Below are 22,306 nucleotides of genomic sequence, written 5' to 3'. Positions count from 1 at the left end.
GTTTTGATTTCATGTGTCTCTTAATTGGAGCAGCACTGGATTTCTTGAGAACTAATGCACAGAAAAAAAAATCAATTTATACTAAATTTACATTCACTTTGCATAAAGAGAAGTTATGATCTAAAGATTGTGGGACTAAAGAGCAAGTTATATGTAATGTAGCATGGCAAAACCTATAGTGTATGTTTGAATCTGTGTAAAGCATGCATGCTTCTAAAATCAAATCTGCTATGAAAAATAAGCTTTCTGTTTATTCTCATCAGTTCAGTAAGACTGGGATTGTAATATGTGAATCAGGCAAAGTACACAAAATGGTGGCTATGAGTTTCTCCAAGCCCAGGTTGCACGCTGTCCAGCAAATCATTCGATGTCTTCCCTCTTCTTTGCGTGACTGCACTGCATATTTGTCCAGAAAACCACGCACAACTTGTACCATGTACCTCATTCAAGGTGTACAATACATTTTTAATCAATCTGTGTTAACTGCCGTTCTACCTGAATAAGAAGTCCATTAAATGACGCCACTAAGCATCATGTCTAGAAAAGTGTTTTACATGGCTCAGTCCAATAAATCCCTCCTTAGTCAAGTAATCCTGTTTTGTGCAGATAGTCTCTTACAAGTAAGTGTGACTGCTTGCTTGGGAAAGGATTGGCAAACTGTGGGAGGTCATTTATGAAAGTGAAGTACGCGTTGCTGCAGTAGTTCTGTATTCAATTCAGATTGCATTGCAATGGGAGTGGTTTAAGCTCTGTAAGTAACTATATAGGCTTTGGACTCTAGTGTGTCCACGGAATGTACAGCCGTGGTGCAACAGAAAGTTGGCCCACTGTTTTAAACGAAAAACATGTGAATTGGATGTCCCACCCAACTGTATGGCACTTTACGCCACTTTCAGCGTTTGTCTCTAGGTTCAGTTTCTTCAGTCTATTACTGGCCAATGGCTCCCGAAAAAAAAGGGGGATGATTCAGTGGTTATGGAAGATATTCAACAAGCTGACTGTATGTTTCTTAGAAGTCATATAAGTAGCAATGTGCTCTTACCCATGACAAGCTTTGAAACTGTGAAAATGATTGCAAAAAAAGTATGATGCAAAGAACAGCTGAACAGTAATTTTGAGTTGCCTGATTATCAAACTGAAAAATAGAACTTAAAAAATGTCTTTCACTGTTTAAAATACATAGCTGCAAAGATATGTGTGTCAAATTGATGGAAAATGCTTTACGTTGCTATGATTTTTTTACTGGAATGTTCCCAACTTGAGGAAAAAAAAACCTGAGGAAAATGTTCATCGGTAGGCATTGCAGCTTTGTTATTTTTTAGCAGCAACGTCTGGTAAGTTAGGATGAGAGTATATAAACAATAGTAACCAAATATAAAGAATGTATTCCTGTATATTTATTTTTTATTACTGTTGTTGATTCATTCAGCTAGAGTGAAAGTATTTTATAACATATATGGGTATCAGAGAAATTGGCATGCTTTACTGCATCATTAATGTATTTACTGCACTAATGCTGAATATTATTGTTTGTTTATAATGTGTGTTGCAATACTGAACCTCAACGTAAAGCAGAAGATGGAAACATATTATAGAAATATAGGAAATAATATTTTATCACTTAATCCATTTTGGGGGGAGGGAACAATATTTTTAAAATATGTCAGCGTTCTCAGTATATTTATTTTTAATGTACCTAGGCGAACTTATAGCAACTATAATCACTGAAAGATCTTGATATATTTATAACCTTTTATATTCTGTTATCAGGATTTTGTATCAAGTTAATACTCTGCGATTACTAATCAAAGAGTAAGTGTACCTTGAGTCAGATTTTAAGTTGTTGTGTTCTCCTGAAATTTGACATTTGTTGTACTTCATAGTAGTTATGCCTCGTTGTGTTACTGTGTGTGGGTATCTGTCTAGAATTGGGTAACGTATATGCACGGAGAGATTCTTTCAACATATAAACAGTTACTTATGCCTTCCATTTCTGTATGATTAAAGCACTACGTGTTAATCTGTAAAAGATGTTTTTAAGTATGAAAAAAGTATGTTTTAAGTGACATGAAAATCTTTATCTCATCTAAAAGATGATTCAAGCCGAGGTGTGGGGTGTACATTCTACAGTCAGGACAGATACTTTGTAAGTAGACTGAATTCTCCCAACACATAAAATTTCTATTCAGTGCTCCAAGGAGTGTGTTTTACTCGACTGATGTAGATATCTGCAGCATAGGTGCCTGCTTCTGAGCTATTGGCCCTGGCTCCCCTTTCTAGTTGGCGATCCAGAGTGTCATTCACCCCAATCCAGGGTCTGTAATAGGCCATGTGGACCTGATTTTCTCCCTTAAATATAAAGGGAGTCTAAGGTGTTACGTGTTCTGGTGTAGACATATAAAGAAGTTAAGGGAGATTAAGTTCCCTCATGAACACATTATCCCATAATAAATATGCTAATAGTAAAGGTAATATTTTATCATCTAACTTAAAAAAAAATATCTCTGAGACCCACTGAAAAGGAGAATCATGAATTTCTTGCAAAGGTAGAGAGACAAAAAGATGGTGATGAAATTGATGGAGAACAACGACCTCACTGGATGCAAAACCAAAATTAGCTCCTGACTGTGTTAAAAGTGGTAACATGATGAGGGGTAAGATGCTTGTGGCAAAGTGTTAAATCTTATTAAAAATGTGATATAAATAGATTTTAAAACTTAGAAGTTCTATGTACCTAGAAATATACAGGCAGCATATATGTAGGTTTTGAAGCTGTATTAGTCGATGGTTAAAATGTTGCTGATGTTTGGAAGGTTCTGTTAGATTTTGATTATTTTTTTTCATTTGGTTGGTTGGCAGTTTGCAGCAGGGTATAATGGATATTATATGCAAACTTGCATATTATATGCAAACTTGCCCTGTATGGGAGGAAAAAAACAAAATACTGGACTTGTGAAACAGGAAGTTGTTCTCCATGCTGAAGCAAATATTTGTGGGTTATTGTTACAAATCTAGTAATGGAGTGGCTTTGCAGGCATTCTTTATGACAATGGATGTCCTCTTTTTCCCTGGTGTAATATATTGTTTAATTTTGTTTCTTATTCATGGTTCTCTTTATATGTCCTCCAATAGGTGCGTACTTAATTGGTCTTTTTGCCATGTTGATCATGTTTTAGACTTAAATTTGATCTCTGTCCTTGAAACACTAGACCAATTAATGTGGAATATGCTTGCATATTTTTCCAGACAAAATAATTTTGCCCTAAATGAGCCAGGGGTTTGCAGACTATGGTGCTGACAGCTGCTTTTGTTCTTGGCTTTAGACTCTCTCAACTGCAGTTTCAATACTGGGCTTTTCTAGGATGACTCCAAACTCACAATCAGCTATGAAAATCCTCTTGATTTTTAAAATGTCATTGTGGGAATGCTATTATTTATGACTTGTTAGCTTTCAGCAATTATTCCTTTTACACAGCCTCTTTAGAGTGGGATCAACAAAGTGTTTGGTATGTGATTAAACTGAAGGTTATGTCACTTTAAAAAAAAAAAAAGTAGTTTTCAACATGTGTGCCCTGACTGTGTTCCCTTTGGAGATGGTAAGAGCAAACCATCACAAACAAATGGCAAGGCCCATGCCATGATAGTACTTGTTACTCACATTGGAGTGGATGTTGCTATGACTGGGTAGGTGCTTGTTTCGCTCACACAAGGTGCATGCAAGCCTTGGACAAACCTCTGTTCTTCATTTCCCTCTGTCATCTGGTATGAAAATGTGTAGGCTCTGTGCTTAGTGTGGAAACTGAGAAGGCAGGAAGAGGATTTTGATACAGGGTACCATGGCAGTGTGTGTGTGTGTATGCACGCAGCAACCGTGTGAAGAGTGGCTGTAATTTCCAAGGACATGCCACTCGTTATACGATGTACGTATGACTAAGCCATGCTACAGGACTTTTAGCCTGCAAGAGTACCTTTACAGAGATAAATGTTATATATAAAAATAACATGATAATATCTTAAGTTCAAAACCTCTCTGTTCTCCACAAGTCATGCGCAGGCTTAATTTTCAAATAAGATAAAGAAAGTATTGGGATGAAAGTTGTGCATCTGCTGTTTTAACTGCAACAACTTCCCCTGGGTCTTGCAGAAACCCATGAAACTGTCAGAAATATAAACCCCATTGTAACTGCATCCCAGTCTGATGTTTTAAGTGCATGCCCATCACTCCTGGCAAAGATGGAGCAAGAACTTGTGTAGGAGAAGTATGCAAAGAAAGGACTCATTTTCTTCCAGCCAAAGATGTTAGACCGCATCTAACTCACTGCATAATACTAGGACTTACCTATCAGACATTATGTTTGTATACGTCAGATGCTGGCCTTTTTAATCACTGAATTATGTGTATTTTTATGTGTATGTATATAATGTATAATTTTAAAAAAAAGTGTTATACTATGTTAATAACACTGAAATTTAAATAATCACACAATATATATACACACATAGTGCTTTTTTTTTCTCCCAAAGCTTACGGATTCGTATCACTTGCTAGCAAAATACTTGCTTGTGACATTACTGAGAAAATTTTCATTACTGTTTCACCACTCTGCCATACTGTAACTGTCAAATTATTTGTCCTAAGAACTATTCACTTAAAAGAGTAAGACAAAGCCTAGGGTGATCTCTCTTGGCTGCATTATGGGATACCAGTAATGAAATCAGGGAAAGTAGGAAGTGTTCAGGACTTAATTCCGTTAGAAGACAGGCTAAGCCTAAGCAGAATAAATGTGGATACAGTTAGACAGAGATGATTAGGTGCTTAGCCTTTTTATTATAAATAATCAAGCTTTGTGTGTGATCGTCTTCCTATAAAACATAAAGCAATTTATCTTAGCCTTATAAGCAAATGATTTTTGCAGGCATTTTGCAAGCATTTGCACAAAAAAATAGAGAACTGATAGTAAAGGCTTAGCCTTCCTTGTGATGAATAGCATAGCCACGAAAGGATAATTATTCTCAAGACAATGTACTTGGATAAATAGGATAGATTAGAACAAGAACTAACAAGAGCTATTAATGAGATTAAGAAGGTTATTTTTTCCAGTTGAGTTGTTAAAGGATGAATCCTTTATCCCAGCTGTCTGATTTTAGCTTCTGAGTGGTGCTGACACTGAAGTGAAGGAGGAAACCATTCTGTTTCCAGATTAGTACTATAAAAACGTATTTGAAAGCTGAAACTCCCTTTGTTTGCCAGTGTAGCTATATAAGCATCTTAGTGGTTTGAAGGAAATTATTTGGAGAGTCCAGGGAACTGCTCTGTGAAATTAAAGTAAATATAAAGGGCTAGTATGAAGGGCCTCTGTAGAGACTGGTGAGCACCCACACGGTTCTCTGGTCAGTAACTGATGTCGCTAGCAGTGGTAGGCAGCCCTCCACCTAAGTTTTCCTCCTTGTTCTTCGTTGAGTCCATGGGTCCTTTGCCTTTCCTGATTCTCAAGTAGATGTGGACATAATCAAATTCAACCGCTACCATATTGTTGGATCTAATTCTCAAAAGAAGGTGACATTTCCTGTAAACCAAAATTGTCTCTATCTTAATTGAATTTCAAATCACCTGGAAGCCTTGGAAACTATTACAAGAATTTCCCAGAGGATGACTTAATTGAATTAATTGTGAAGTTACTTCTTAGTGACAACATTGTCTTTTGTGTCCCACCAGCAAGAATGCCAGACTGAGTCAAGAAGCACAACTGACGCATCACAGCCCAAGCAGTTACTTAAATTTTCACTTCATACTTAAGTTTTCACCTAGTATTTGATTAATATTCTTCTTGCAGAGAAGAGTCTCATTCCACTGCAAAGTATCATTATTAAATATAACTAAATTTAGAATTCTGCTTTGATTTATGCCAGTATATATGATTACAGCTATGCAGTACAAGGAATTCCTTATCTCCTGCACTCCACAACAAAGTGAAGTTATACGTGCGTTAGCCACGAGGTGGCAATACAAGAGCTTGAGAGACTAAATTTTGTTGGCATTCGTAGCATTCAGGCAGCTTAAACTTTGGAATATTTGCTAAGTAAGTGTACTTGCAGTGTTACTGCAGAGTTTGACTCTGTTTGCCACTCTGTAATATGTGCTCCACATCTGCATAATTAACTTCGTGTAAAAGCCAATGTAGACTAAATTTTCTGGATCAATAATTTATGTCTTTTATGTCACTAATGATGGATATCTGTATTTAAGTTACTCAGTAGTCGATGGGAGATGTTATGCTAGGAACTCAGATGCTGTTAAAATATCTTAGGAAAGGGGATGCGCTGGCAACATACAGCTGTCCCACTGTGCATCCTCTCCTGACTTTAACTCCTGAACTTCCTGAGGTCCAAAAGGGACCTGGACACCTTGTACGTGTGGATTTTCCAGAGAGCTGATTGCGTCAGTCCCTTAAAAATCTGCTTTCTGTCATCCCGGGTGAGGTCTGTTTGTTTGTTTGTTTTTCTTATTCAAATAAGACAAATTAAAAAACTTATAGCATAAGAAATGGATTGTGGAGTTGGCAGATGTCTCATGTCACTGTATTCACCACAGTATTTGTTTGGACACGGGGAAGTTATAATGGATGCACATTTTGTTATTTTGCACAGAAGTGATAACAGCCTGCTGCTGTCTTCTTTTGACATGGTACCAGGTTTCCTCTGAGCACTTTACGGAAAATCTTATTTTCAGTGAGGTGATACATTGTGAAGTCAGTGTGTTAGCAAATGCACCTTTCAAATACACACAAGTTTGTTGTTTAGTAAATAAATAGCAAAGTAAAGGAGAGGAAGACTGTAGGAAGCCTTGAAAAAGTAAATAGCTTGTGAGATGTGAACTTCTATCAGAAGGATCTGAGATTAAATTCTGCCTGTCAGCTGGGTGTTCAGGCTGTTGGATCTGCTGTGGGCACGTGTGCTGAGTCTGCCGCATATTTCAGATAATATAGCTACTTCTGCAAGCCCATCCATGGCCTGTGTCAGTTCAAAGACTTTGCTGGGCCAGGGGCGTCAGCACACGTGTGCCCTTGTCCTGTCAGAATTCAGGTTTCACAATTTTTAAGGCTTGAAGGAAACAGCTGGCTGGTCTGCCCTCTGTGTAATACTGACCACGGGATTTAACAGTTAACACAAACGAGGACCCGTACTTGGTGGGGGCACGTACTTTTGAAAGGTACCTGGGCTGTGGTGTATCTCTCACCCTATCTGTTAACATCAAGCTGCCTACTTAGGCAATTGATAAACAAACTTTGTCTTCAAAGCTGATAACAGCAGATTTCTTCTGGAAAAATGTGCCTCAAGCCTCTCCTGTTTCTGGAGATTGTTTGCATGCACGTATCGGCCTTCTTGTTTGCATTCTGCACAGCCACACAAACCTCAGGCTGTGCTCCTGGCAGGTTACATAAAATAAGCTTTAAAAGGCTGGCTGGTGTTTGAAGAAATGAAAGTGAGCTTTGGGACACGACGTTTGAGGAACTGGGTGGCTACAGCTTTTCCCTTACAGCTTTCTCCAGTTACATTCCCCAGCTCGTGGGTGAGGTGTTAGGTGTAAACCCTGATGCGAGCCATTTCTCAGAGATCGCATGCAATTGGCTGTATGAGCAGGAGTTTAACGCAACTCAGTGTCAATTGTAATTGATAAGGTAGTATTTCTATGCACCTAAATTGTTCTATAGTGTCAAATGAAGAAGATAATTTCCTGCTTTTATTAATCCATGGTGTTTGGATATTAGCCTGACAGCTGTGACAGTACAGAATGGGATGTATGCCTGGGAAGGGAGAATTAAAAAGGGAATAGAGGAGCAGAATATGACTGCTAGCCTGAAAGTACAGTGCTAAGGAGAGAGACTACATGATACACTTTTCTTCCAGAAAAATAAAAACTAGTATTGCCAATGCCAAGTGTTCTGTATTGTAAGTTCTCCTCTGTGAATGAGCGTTTTTAGTGTACTGCTTCCTTCAGCAGCCACTTTTTTCTCCCTTAAATTTTGGTGCTCATTAGTATGGTAGGATATGAAAAAGGCAGAGAAGAGAAAAACACCGAAGCATTCAGAGAGAGCCCCAGAAAGCTTTACTGAAGTATTTCTGCTTAGCTTGCCAGGAACAACCCAAAAAATCTTCCTGGAATCTCTAAAATCTTCCTGGACTGTACCAAGGTGTTTCACTGGGGCTTGAGATGAGGCTTGGAGCAGTGGCAGTGAAGCGCTTTCCAGGCTCTATTCAGAGCAGCAAGTTTAATTCCACCTGTGTTCCTCCAGTCTTCCATCTCTCTGTTCTGCATTTGTTGAGCTGGGAATCAGCTTTCAATGAATTCAGTATGTATGTTTTAATTGACCTTAAATAGCAACATCCAAATAGATCCTGCTGAAACTTAGCTTGTGTTTATCTGATATCAGAAGATGTCCTGCTGCCTTGACTCAATACATCAAAACGTTCAGCAAGCTGCGGTGAGAATATCTTATTTAAAATATAGTACAGATAAAATATTCCTTACTCCCTCTAACCCTCTTTTCCCTTCCCCACTTTTACATCTTAAAATGTGGTTTTCAAACTCTAAGCAAACTAGAGTTTTCAAGCTGAGTAAACTTTAACTATCAATAACATGTCTCCATATTTCCATGAGACACCTGGAATATTTTGTAACACTTGGCATTTGCATGTAACATGGTGATGTTGTGTCTTCTCTTACTATGTAGTTTGTTTTTCTTGTATGCATTTTGACATGGATACTGAACCTTTGGTGTATTGCATGTTTGTGTTTCTGATTTAAGGTATTCAGTATATATTTAAACCAAAGAGTAAGAACCTGGTGGCCACTTAAGCAGCTGATGAAATATGATGTTCCCTGACGCAGACAACAGTGTCAACTTTCATTCCAGGTCAGTCGTTATTTTCCTTATACTGCATCACATATATAAATAGCTATCTTTGATGTTCACAGATTATTAATTTGATGGGTTTGTGGTCTGAAAGCTAATAATTGACATTCCTGCTCCACTCCTGGAAGGGAGATGTTTGCTCCTTCTTCCCAGGAATTACTAATCAATGCTCTCTGTTCAAGCTATTCATACCCTGTGTTTTGCTACGCAATAAGGGGAAATGATAGAGTAGGAACCTACCTGAAATCTTTTAGGTCTGTGGGAGTTCCCCCAACATGTCACAGCCTTCTCCACATACATGATAAGGCAAGCTGCAAATACCGATAAAAGGTAGAGAAAAATGTTCAATTTTTTTTTGCAATGAAGGGGGATTACCAACTAGAATCCCTTCTGGATCTACACTAAGCTCGGTGCTGTTAGAAAGATCTATAAACAATGTGGGAAAGTAGATGGTTAGTGAATGGTTGATGATGATGAGATGATATGAGCTCCAAAAGACATTTCAGTATGCTCTAATCTAATCATGTTTAGAGGCTTGCTGTGTATCAAGGTGCTATTGTATCTAATCTGGCTTGTCAGACATCATGGAGACATCAGAATGAGGGCTGAATGGAATTCAAGAGGAGGAGAAACCTTAAAATTAATGTTTCTGCTAGGTTTGTAAGAAAAAATCTGTTTGAAAAGCAGGATCCGCTAAGAGGAAAACTACTTGTACATTCTGTCATCGGAAATGCTTTGTTACAAGGCCCAGTTACAAACAGGGAAAATAAAGGTGGTTTGTGCCTAAATGCATTTATAGCTCAAATACAAAATGAAGCAGTAGTTGCTACTGCTACAGTCACAGAATATGAAGAAACTATGGGAAAAGATAGATAGTCATAGGTCAAGGGAGAAGATTCTGCCCTCTACTCTGCCCTGGTGAGTCCTCACCTGGAGTACTGCATCCAACTTTGGAGCCCCCAACATAAGAAGGACATGGACCTGTTGGAGTGAGTCCAGAGGAGGGCCACAAAGATGATCAGAGGGCTGGAGCCCCTCTCCTTTGAGGACAGGCTGAGAAAGTTGGGGCTGTTCAGCTTGAAGATGAGAAGGCTCCGGGGAGACCTGATAGCGGCCTTCCAGTACTTAAAAGGGGCCTAGAGGAAAGACAGAGAGAAACTCTTCAGCAGGGCCTATTGTGATAGGACAAGGGCTAATGGTTTTAAAATAGAGGGAGGTAGATTAAGATTAGTCATTAGGGTGGTAGAACACTGGCACAGGTTGCTCAGAAAGGTGGTGGATGCCCCACTCCTGGAAACATTCAAGGCCAGGTTGGACGTGGCTCTGAGCAACCTGATCTGGTTGAAGGTGTCCCTGCTTCTTGCAGGGGGGTTGGACTAGATGACCTTTAAAGGTCCCTTCCAACCCTAACGGTTCTATGATTCCATAGTGCAAATTGCAGCATGATGGAAAATATATTTAGGCTAATGAATGTAATATTTGCAGTTCCATATTTTTGGAAAGATATGTCAGTGTTTTTACAATAATAGTCCAAGAAGTGAGTGAGGTTTTTGCACAATGCAGAATTGTATACAGATGCAATGTCTAACTGCTCTTATCAGATGAGGCTTAAGAAATGCTTAAAATTCCTACTGCACATCTGTGTGTTTATGTCAGAAAGCTGAAGCATGAGAAAACTGATACCAGTGAAATATTTTTGTCTATCTTCCCAGTAAAATGAAATCCTACGTCATGAACAGGCTTCAAGTAGTGAATAAGTTTCCACCAGAAAAAAAAAAAAGGCAAATGTGTGAACTGGGAGCATCTCAAACTCCATCCTTGAGGGATTTAGGTACCATGTGGGAAGGTGTATCTGTCACCACATGGCATACGTAGGTCAGCTCTTTGCTGGAGATCAGGCTCTGCACTGGGTGTTTCTCTCTAAGTGCAAGTGTCAGAGTCACGAGCAGTCTCCCTTTTACCTAAAAATCCATTAACTACAGTTCTCACCTAGGATGTGGACATAAGGCTCAAATTGCTGGGATGAGGGATCAAACAGATATTTGGAGAGTTTGGTAACACTGGGCTTGTGGATGAACCCAGGAGATGTGCAGTCTGTTGTGCTCTTCTCATCTAGAGTAAGGTCTGGGAGCAACCTGGTATGACAGTTGGGGGATGCCTAGCATTTCTCTCCTGGGTTAGGCACTCTGACTTTTAGTGTTGTCATGGTTTTCAATTTTTCTAGATCTGTCAGGGGAGATCTTCATGCGTTGGGAAGTTCCACTGGTAAAAGACCAGTGCTGGATGCTGGATGTCTCAGAATGGTGCATTTTATTTTCTAGCTTCCCTGGTAAGTGCCTGCTGCCTTCTGCAGCTCTTGGTGTGAGCCTGTTCCTAAACCTCACTCCTAGCCCTTAAACTATGGCTGTTTCCCACCTGCCTGAAGCTAACCACTAAAGTCAGCTTTATAACAGCTGGAGTTATTAACACTGCAAGGACACTTCAGCACTTCTACATGATACTGGTAAAAATCAATAGCCCAGAACCATGATGTTTTTAAGAGGCAGTGGGTTTTGCTGGCTGTGAGCTGCAGTGAGTGTCTGAGTGAAGCGTCTGTTGTCCCAGAAGCCTTGTTTTCGCTGTGAAGTTGTGATGTTGGCCACAACAAGTCAGAAGAGACTGAAGACCAGCCAGAAATACCAGCTCCTCCATGGTGATTCAATCCAAGCCGTAATGCCTCCCATCAATGCTAAAGAGCGTTAGATCAGCCTAATGTTTGCTCTCATTGTCAGCTGAAGGTATGGCCGTGGCCCCACATGTCCCCAGAGCTGTAAAGTGGTAGGTTTTGACTCATTGTGTACCTTCTCTTTACCAATCCAGCACTACGCAGCATCTGCAGCCTGGGTGATGTCCATGGAAATTAATGATTTAGGTAACGGAGACTTAAAGATTTCCTTAACCTCTTGAAACAGATCGTGGCAATGGACAATCCTCCTTATTTCTGTGGGACCTCAGTGACATGCCCCGTGACTATTTTATGATTCTATGACATGAAAACCAGGCAAACAATGGCCCTGTATATATATATCTGCCGGTGATTACTTAATTATCGTTGCAAGTAAGGAGAGGGATAGTTCCTCGGTACAATGTGTATCTTAGCATTATGACCTACTATAGGGTATTGTTAGCTGTTTACATTGCTTAACTTTAATGTTAAACAAGACAAACTGTTTCAGACCCCAGGATAACTCCTGACTGCCAAATAGAAGGGAAGAAATCCAGGTGCAGCTGTGTAAGCACTTTAGGTTGGTTTTTTTTTTGTGTATGTGAACCTCAAATAACCCTGAGGAATTCATTATTCAGTCTTTATCATGAGGACATAAACAAACATGTTGTCTATAAATAGCAATTTCATTAACAGTGGTAGGTAAAGGAGCCTCTTGCATGGGTGGCTTTGATATTGTGGTTGTGCACAACCAGTGGATCATTTTAAACATTTATTAGCAATAACCACAATTACTACATAACCTTTTAGGTTATATCTGTACACATATATATGAAAGGGGTTTTTTTAAGTGTATATAAAACCAAATATATACACATGCATAAATACAACCCTGTAGCCCTTTTAAAATACACTGAAGGCCATATGACGAGGGAAGAGCAAAGCACAGGGAGACTGACCCTTCTGTTGGAGACTTTCCCAGCTGGCTAAAAACAATGCAGCTGGCTCTTTGCTCTCTGTCTTCCAGAGAATTGGATTGACTCCTGACATTTGTTTAGTCAAATGCATTTGAGTAAAGAGGAAGAGCACAGATAACTTCAGAAGCCAACTTTTCAAAAAAACAACAAACCAAAAAACCCAGAAGGGCAGTGCCTGCACCCAGCACAGGCAGCTTCGACAGCTGCTACAATGGTCCTTCAAGTGCTACTGAAAACTTGGTAATCCAGAGCAAATGCTAGTTACCTTCAAAATATGTTGAGATACTTACTAGGGACTGACAAATGTTGCAAGTCCAACTTTTCACTTACTGTGACTAGTTGCTTTTGGTTCTTTGGAGCTCTTCACCCCATATCTCCGGTCATAACAGCCACCAAAAAGCCCTCTGCTCTTGGCCTCTCTTCCCAACTACAAGAGATAGAATCATAGAATCATAGAATGGTTAGGGCTGGAAGGGACCTTTAAAGGTCATGTAGTCCAACCCCCCTGCAAAGAGCAGGGACACCTTCAACCAGATCAGGTTGCTCAGAGCCCAGTCCAACCTGGCCTTGAATGTTTCCATGGATGAGGCATCCACCACCTCTCTGGGCAACATGTGCCAGTGTTCTACCACCCTCATTGGGGAAAAAAAAAATTAAAAATTCCTTATATCTAGTCTGAATCTACCTTCTTCTATTTTAAAACCATTAGCCCTTGTCCTATCACTGCAGGCCCTGCTAAAAAGTCTGTCCTCATCTTTCTTATAGGCCCCCTTAAATTACTGGAAGGCTGCGATCAGGTCTCCCCAGATCCCTCTCTTCTCCAGGCTGAACAGCCCCAAGTCTCTCAGCCTGTCCTCATGGGAGAGGCGCTCCCGCCCTCTGATCATCTTCGCGGCCCTCCTCTGGACCCTCTCCAACTGGTCCATGTCCTTCTTATGTTGGAGGCTCCAGAGCTGGACGCAGTACTCCAGGTGGGGTCTCACAAGATGGAGATGTTCAGAGTTGTGCACCCTCCATGAAGTATTTTTTCAGCTTAAATTGATGACAGATCCTGGGAAAAAAAGAAGATTGGAGCTGGGAAATGGGAAGAGTGCAGAAGAATGTTAGGTGGGGGGAAAACAGCTAGGGAAGATACTTCAGAGAAACTTTATTTGCCTGAGAGATTTAAGAAAGGTGGTCTTTGTCCGACCAAAAACCCTTCAGCCTTTTGTCACAGCAGTATTTCCTTTGTGTGGCTACTACATCATTGAAAACCAAAGGGAGACCTTTCTGTTCACTGTAGTCCCTTGACTGACTGCCTAGGTAAGGTAACATATGTGTCTTAGCATAAAGAAAGATCCCCCCTGCTTTCTTTAAGCCAAATTTCAATGTTGAGTTGAATGACAGAATCAAAGAATATGCTGATAAATAAATGATCAGGATAAAAGGATTTAAATCCAACGATTCAAAGGTAAATGGTAAATCCATGAAATGCAATCAGAATTATTAGACTATAATTCAGTAATGAAAGCTTCAGTGGCACACGGGCTCAAGATACCGTGCAGCAGCTGCTGGGACAAAGTACGTACTTAGAAAGGTAGGCAGACATTAGCCAAGAATAGTGCTTATTCCCTGGGTGCTACATGATAGAGACATTTTATGATAGTGACATTTACACTCAATTTACTTTATTTGAAGCAGATAAGTCACCGTATTTTGCAGGCAGCATTTTTTTCATAAGACTACACTTTAACAGTTGAAAGCCTTTTCGCTTTTTGCTGATTTGTATTCCACTCGCTCTTTCCAGTTTACAAACACATTTCCATGTCAGCATCTTCCCTTCAGATTATTTATTATTTTTGTTTGCTGCCTGGTACAGAGTAGCATAGTCCTTTTGTCTTTTAGTACTTACCTAAAGGGTGAGAGGGTGCTACTCCAGGGCTGTGGTCGTGGGAGGCTGGGTGGCCGTCTCCAGACGAGGCAGAGCTTCAGCCCGTCTTTGGGAATACCAGGTGCCACAGAAACACAGGCTCAAGTGCGTTTTTAATGTTTTTTTCCTTTTTTTTTTTCCTCCCTTAATAGCAGAGGTAGAGCAGGAATTAATTTAGCTTTGGCATGTATAATTTCCACTGTGTTTATAATGAGTTTCCTTTGTGCTGAGCAGCTTGATTTTTGTTTGCTTGTTTTGTATTACCTGATCTGTTGCACTGTGATGTATGATTAATCTTTACCAGTCGTGTTATTAAGCAGTTCCTACAAAGTATGAATTCAAAAGTCTGCACTTCCCGTTCTCCCTCAATGTGATGCTTGGGCATATGTTGCATTTCGTTTCTAATTACGTAAGTTAGGAGGAATTATGTGCTATTACTCAAAATAAATTGCTCTTAGATGTGAGTTCAGCATATGAATGGCCAGTTATAATTATACCAAGTTGAAAGAGAATTTAGTACTATTATGCCTAGGCCAAAATAATTCTGTGTCTTTTATAATAGAATCAAATCAGCAGTTCTCCATTGTTTCTGAGTTCAGTGTGGCCATTGTGAAATAATTTTTTCCTTTGTAGATTTGAGCTGAAAATTAAAGTGGTATGTAAATGGCATCGTCAGAGGCAAAGGAAAGGTGACCCTGTCTAGTTTGCCGTCTCCCACTTCCATATCCCTTCGAAGGGAGCAGCCACTGGATGAGTCACTGCGCTGTTTTTTTCAGTGGTGTACTGCCCTGGCAGTTCACAAGAACTCAGCTTTTGTGAACATGCTGAGTTCCCATTATTTGTGCCGGTATTTATCATAGCAAGACACCACTCCAGTGTCTTAGCATCTCTGTGGAGTAACATAAAACAGAGCTGTATACAATTTGAGGTAGGGGGAGAAAGGAAGGGCACACACTCTGTTTTCAGTCATTTAAAGATCCCGTGGATGTTCCTGAGGTTGTTTTGGTAATAAATACTGATCCTCTGCCACGCTGGAATGCACGGACAGTACTCCACTGGAGCAAATCAAGCATCTGCTTTTAACACAAACACTGGACTTGTTAAATGAGAGGACTAAACACATTCCTGGTGTCAGACCTTAGCTGCAAGGGTTTGGTTATTTTGGTTAATCTGCAGCTAGCCCACATATTGTACTGGGTGGAATTTGTTATCGGCTGTAGTTGCAGGCAGCTCCAAGGCCGTGCGCAGCCACGAGGCTCTTCTGCATTCACAGCATTGCTGTTGGGCTGCCTGTTTTACAAGAGCGCGTGTGTGTTTGCTCCATTTTGGTTTTAATTATTGGTGGTAAATATGCTTCAGGAGTGAAATATGTTTTGTCAGGAGAAATCTGGAAGTGCTTTCTCAGGAGTAAAATAATTAGAGAGGTTAATGCAATCCACTCTATAAAAGACTTTAAACTAATTTGCTTGGAGATGTGAAGCAGATGCTTTGTTCACAAAACTACATTAAATTGGCCCTAGGGGGGTCCCATTACTGTTTCTCAAGTACAGCAAAAATGGCAAATTAAATATATATCAATTTTAAATATTGAAGATAAAGTCTGCTTCCAGATGTGTACAGTGCCCCATGCAAACTACAGTCATTTTACTGCGTGCTTTGGAGTACAGACTGTGCTTTACTGCGCAGACCTTAGGAGAGTGAAAATTGAAATTGTAGCTTTTCTGTATTAAAACGATAGATCTTCCTGGATAGGCTGTGTAGGAATGTGATTTTAACAGGATGGCAGAATCAATACTAAAAGCCCTGACCTGCAAGTCAGTTCCTTGCAACAAATGGAGACTGACTTTGGGAACAATTTCCTATTGAGTTAAACAGACAAAGCCAACGGGTTGTCCCTGGCTGAGAAGGGCTTGCTCATTTTTTGTAGAGATGTGTTCAGGACAGGTTGTACATGCATACAGAATTGTAGAGAGCCTCATCCTGCTCTTTTTGGGCTTTTGAACTACCTGTGCTGGGCCATGAGAAGCTGAAGTGTGCTGGGAGTCTGGCCCAGCAGCAAATTCTCTCTGGTTTGATATTGCCAGGCAGTACACCAGCTTCTATCAAGTTTGCCCTGGCACAGTGATAGTAACACTCACCTGACGCGGATCATATCCATGACTCTCACTCAACGCCTGCTTGTGCCTATTTAGCTAAAATTTTGGCTGAGGTTCTAACATGCAGACTTCCTCACAGGACGTTATAACCCAGATGTTTCAACCAGAAGAGGCAGAGGCTAGTGCTTAGTGGAAAAAACTTTTCGATTAAAAATTTCAAAGCCAGATAAATCTGTTGTTGGGCTGCATATAAAAACAGCTTAAATCTTCCATCAGTTTTAGAAACATTGTTTGTGCAGATTGTGTTTCCTCCTGTAATCCAGAGAGGAAACAGATTTTACAGCATAAAAAACCGTGTTCAGTTATTGGTGCGAGCGTGCCTCGAACCTGTTGTGACCCGTCTGTCGGTGCTAATGTGGATGAATTGCTGGAGTGAGAGATGCACAAAAATGATTAAAACGGGAAATTTTGAGTTTGATGATTTTCCTTCCTTTGAGGTTAGCAGTTCCATCCATCATTTCAATTACAATAGGCTTGTTATCTCTGCAAATAATTTTTCACTACTGCAAGCATAGCCATCTCTCTGCTGGGATTAAGGCAGAAATTTGCAAGGAGCAGAGGTAACTTTGGGGCTAAGATAAGAAAAGCTATTTCTCAAGAAAGCACTTGAGGGAAATAAATGCTGCTCAGTGTGTTTCTGGATTGTTGCTTGAGCCAAGATCTCATATGTTTTCTCAGACTGATGGAACAGCAATATAAAACTTTTGCATTTTATTCCCTTGTTCTATATGCTCAAATTTATTACTTCCCCTTTGTCTGGCTAAACGCAAAGATATATGACATAGGAAAGTCTGCTTGGAATAAATAGAGAAATGCAGTTCAGTCTGAGGCACAGAGACAACAACTGCAGAGGGAGATTTCTTAATGGAACGTGAAGTTTCATTTTATCACTTCACTTCTTCCCAGGTCATCTATCTGGATGACTTCCATGAGTAATATTCTTTAAGCACAACAAATGCTCTCCCCTCCAGTATGCTGGTGAAGGGCCCAGCCTCAAGCTCTCCTCTCACAATTATGAAGTGCTAATAAGGCAGCTGTCCAGTAGCCTTCCATTGTTTCCTGCCTGCATTATTTTTACAGCATTCCGGGCATCTGCAATGTGATTTATTTATCTTTTGCCTTTATCCAACTGAAGACATTACAGCCCTTGTGCTGGGTAACGATGTACGTCCCAGTAACTCGCTGGCTACCCTTTTCCATAGGTTGAGCCTGAGCAAACTTGCCTCAGCTTGGGAAAGAGGAAAGCCCACTTTCCCGGCCTCTATCCTCTTTTCTCCCTTCTTCCCCAAGCCCCCCGCCATGGGAAATGGAAATCCTCCTCCATAAACTCAATGTGGGCTACCCAGCCCTGGTCTGCCTGGCTAAGGAGCCTTCTGCCCAAGTCATGCTGGCTGTAGTTATTTCTTTCCTTTCACTGGCATTTTAATGTTCTCAGAATCAAAGTTTACGTATCCCTAGTAACTAAAATATCCCCAAATTTTGTGTAACTTAAAGGAAAGGTGGCCTAGGCAATTCATTTGTTATCTCCTCACTCAACAAGAAGTCCTGGGGAAGGGAGCCTTGTCCTAAAGATCTTCTGTCTTTCTAGAGTTCATAAAAAAGTTTCAGAAGCCAGTTTCTTGCCTTCTAGGACATCTGGCACCTGGCTTGGTACCAGCAGCCTGAGTCTACATTGGAAAATGTAATGAAGTCCAGCTCAGCCTGTTTACATACAGTCATTCACAAAAAATACATGTAAAATGGAGGCAACAACAGACTTGAACTGTTTTGCTGAATTTGCATTTGCAATGCCAAGGTGTTTTGCAGGCATCTAGCATTAGAGACAACTTAAAAAACCCAGAAACAAAACAAAAACACACTGCCCCCACCCCCCCTCCCAAAAAAAAAAAAAACAACCCAGAAAAAAGCAAAAGAAAGAGAAGAGATGAATAGGGTTCATAACACAAGTGGCTCTCTCTAGGGCACCTCCATAGGTTCTGTGTGCCATAAGCTGCTGTTCATCTTGGAAGTCTCTGAGGAGTTCAGGGCTGCCAGACCTGTGTCTTCTGGATCTCCATGCTCCCACAACACAACCTAGTTGTCTTCAGTTGAGCTAAAAAGCACCCAGCAGCAAAGAGGCCCATTGGTTTTGCCTAATTCACCTACGGTATATGAACCTGGAATTGCCATCTTCCTGGTCCTGTATTGTTCCTCGTATTGCTTTTATCTTCCAATCTCTCCTATCTCACTTTCTCTTTTTTACACTGTATTGGTTTCCCTGGCCAAAATGACTCTTACACTAAAGTCATGCCTTTAAAAGCCTAGCTGCTGGTATGCGGGATGGAGTTTGTAGTTAAACTGCTTTGACTTCCTCAGCAGTAATATTGCCAGTTGAAAAGAGTGCTGGGTTCAAAAGTGCCTTTTTTTCTTCCTCTCCTCATTTGTACATGCTTGTTTTGTAGGAAACAGGAGCACGTTCCAACAGCAGCAGCCCTGTCTCCAACAATTTTTTCTCATTCCCCACAAAGTCTCAAATGCTCCATCCTGTCTGAAAGGAGTTTCACCTATCAAAGGTGCTGTACAATGAAAAGGAATACGAGTATTCAGTTAATAGTGCGTTTACCCCATTAGGCTGAATGTATTTTTTCCTTTTTTCTCTTTTTTAAATTATAGTTTTCACAGTTGGAATAGGGGTACTTGCACACAAAACTGCAGACAATAGTTCTTAACTTTTCATCAGTAAACATTGATTTTATTGTCGTAATTCCTCTGGTTTTACTTGGAAGCTCCTTATCAGAATCAGAGGCCCTATGAGATCCCAGAACAATACTCTTAGTTATGTGGAAGTTATATGTCAGGATTTATTTCCTAAATATGTTTCAAGTTACATCCGCACCCTAAATGCCTTTAATAGTTTGAGTCTATTATGTCAAGGCTACTAACATTGATGTCAAAAAGCTGTTAGCTCATGTTCACTAAAGCTGCCTTACTTGGCTACATGTCCTCTTGCAAAATTCCTAGGAAAGTGATGAATATGTTGGTGATGCGGAAAGCACATGAGTCCACCTTACTGAAGAAACTAGGACTTGTTCAAGGAAGGGTAGGGTTAGTGGTACTTTGTTAACCAAAGGAGGTAATGAGAAGGAAGCTGTTACCTCTGGAAATTTGCTGTGCAGCAGCACAGGAATTCTGATTAATTGCTCCTGGCAAATTGCTCCCGGCAGTGTTATGTTACACCTTCATGAGAATGGCTCACTGGAACAGGACCTGGACTTCCCAGTCCCTCCTGCCAGTGCCCTGGAAGCATCTAATCCTGTTTTGTTCTCTTTTGTTACCTTCAGCCTACAATATTTATAGCACCATCTGTGAAAGAGAGATTGGCTGTTCCTGTCGCACTGCATCGTGGAGGGACACGCTGGTATGCGGTCTGTGGGCTTCTAGGGTACGTGAGTTGCCGCAGAGGTTTAGCTGGGGCTCTCCCACCCCTGCCCCTGGGGTGTGTTACCTCTGAGGTCATCAGAGAATTTGATGCATCTCTGGTCCTTTTTCTTTGTTTGTGTCCTCCAATTCCCTTTGCTTTTGGTAACACAAATAAAATAAAAAGCTAGAAGTCAGAGAATATTTTGTTCAGTCCAAAATATGACTTTTTTTTTTACCCCCAAATAAGATGGCATTTATTTTCTTACGAATCTCAAATGAAACCTTTTTCAGGGCTTCTGAAATGGTAGTTTCTTGCCCAATGCTATTGAGATTTGATTTGTAAGAGAAATCACCACCCTTTCCCTTCCAGGGCTAATGGGTAAATGTTACTGGGGTTCTGCTCTGCAGTGACAATGTGGGAATGCTCAGCCAGTAGGGAAAATTATGTGGAGTTGAGTGGATTCAGGGGTACAGAACTGCTTGTGCTAAAACTGGTGGACGGGAGCAGAGGGGCACCGCTCTTCCCAATCTGTCTGGCATGCTGGGGAGGGGGTGCTGCAGGCTGGGCTCACGAGGCTGACTGGGGGTGCCTCTGGTGTCTCCCTCCCTCAGGCTCCTGTCATGTGCAGTGTCAGTCTGTGGGTGATCCTGTGTCTCAGGAGAGCAAAGCAGCTCCTGGAGCTGTGCCTCCTCTGCAACGCGACTTCTGGGGAGACAGGGTGCAGCAGAGCAGGAGGCCTTGGTGTGGTCCTTTTTCCTCTCCACCCTCAGCCCATGCACCCAGCTTTGCTGTAGCCATGCTGCTGTTGCCATTGTCGCCATGACAGGTAAAGTGGCAACAGGCACAAGGTCCTGGCGGTGAGGCTGGGTCCTTTCATTAATGGCTCTACTAAAAATGATTGCCCCTCCTGATAAGCCCTCAGCCTACCAGGTGTGGCAGTGGAGATAGGGCCAGGTGAGTCATCGTGCACACCGTGGTGGCACTTCCTGGGCGAAGGGTAACGCCTTCCCCTTGTCACTCTGCTGGACTGGCTTTGAGCAAACCCAGCGGGTCAATCCCAGCAGTGACGAAGGGCTGTGCCAGGCATTGGCTGGGGCTGGGAGGAGGAGGTATAGCTCTCTTCCTGCCGTGGGGGATTTCCTTTACAGCTGTGAATTCACAGGGATGTCCTGATTTCTCATACATAAGCTGTGGCTGCAGCTTATGAGGAGCGACCTTCAGTAGAAATTACATGTGAAAAAACAGAGTAAACCCATTTAAACTGAAGCTGAGGATGGGTGCGCCTTTCCTGTCTAGAGTTCAGCTGGCCAGCTGTAAATGAAATAGCTCCAACAGCCTTTTATTCCTACGACTAATCAGATATTGCTCATCAAGTGTAGATACGCTGTGCTTCACCATGCTAAATCCCAGCTATATAGACAAAGGACTTAGGGGTGTGAAACCGTGTTAGGCAATTCCTGGTGCATACGGCACAGAGCTAATGTGTAAATATGGCCCCACCCCGAGCTTTTAACTCCTCTGCACTCAGGCAGCCGTGGAGCAAAGCGACTGCCTTCCTGAGTAGTGGCATTTGGAGACCTGCACCCTCTATTCCCATCCCACATCTGGAATGGCTGAAATCTGCACAGCTGGGGCAGGCTCCCCTTGGGTGCTTTTTCAGTTTTATTCCTCTAAGGCTTGCTCAAGAAGAAGGAAGGGCCACCAGGAAAGTGTGGTAGCACTAGTTAGTGATATTTTGGGCACCAGAATTGCAGATTTTCTCCTGACTGGCAGGTACAAGTGAGGGGAAAACACACATAGCCTTTTAATAAAAATCTGAGTGTTGGTTCCTGTTTCTCCACAGAAATTATCCTAGTGAGTCATGGCAGTAGCTAATGAAGTCCATTCTTGACAAGGTCAGCTTTTGACTTGGACATCTACACTTTGCTCAAGTCTTAAAATAGTAATTTAGCTCCTTCCCTAAATCCTGTTGGTTCTTGTGGGATGATGTCTCTGACTAGGAACTACCAATGCATGGCCCACCTGTGACTGAGATGCTGTACCCTCTTGAAGGTCTGATGCATACAAGTCCTAATCCAAACGAGGAGCTTGCTTTGGCCAGCGGTTCAGAACCCAGGCTTTAAGTTACCAGGTAATATTAAAACAGCTTGTGTTCCTGGGTTACACATAATACATGCTACTGCAACTCTTCCAAGGTTAATGAAATAATGGGCTATGATATGTATCTTTACAGCTTGTTTAGTGG

The sequence above is a fragment of the Chlamydotis macqueenii genome, chromosome 1 (assembly GCF_036417535.1).
Source record: "Chlamydotis macqueenii isolate bChlMac1 chromosome 1, bChlMac1.mat, whole genome shotgun sequence".
Classification (NCBI taxonomy): domain Eukaryota; kingdom Metazoa; phylum Chordata; class Aves; order Otidiformes; family Otididae; genus Chlamydotis; species Chlamydotis macqueenii.
The sequence above is the reverse complement of the archived record's forward strand: the minus strand, read 5'-3'. Positions refer to the sequence as shown.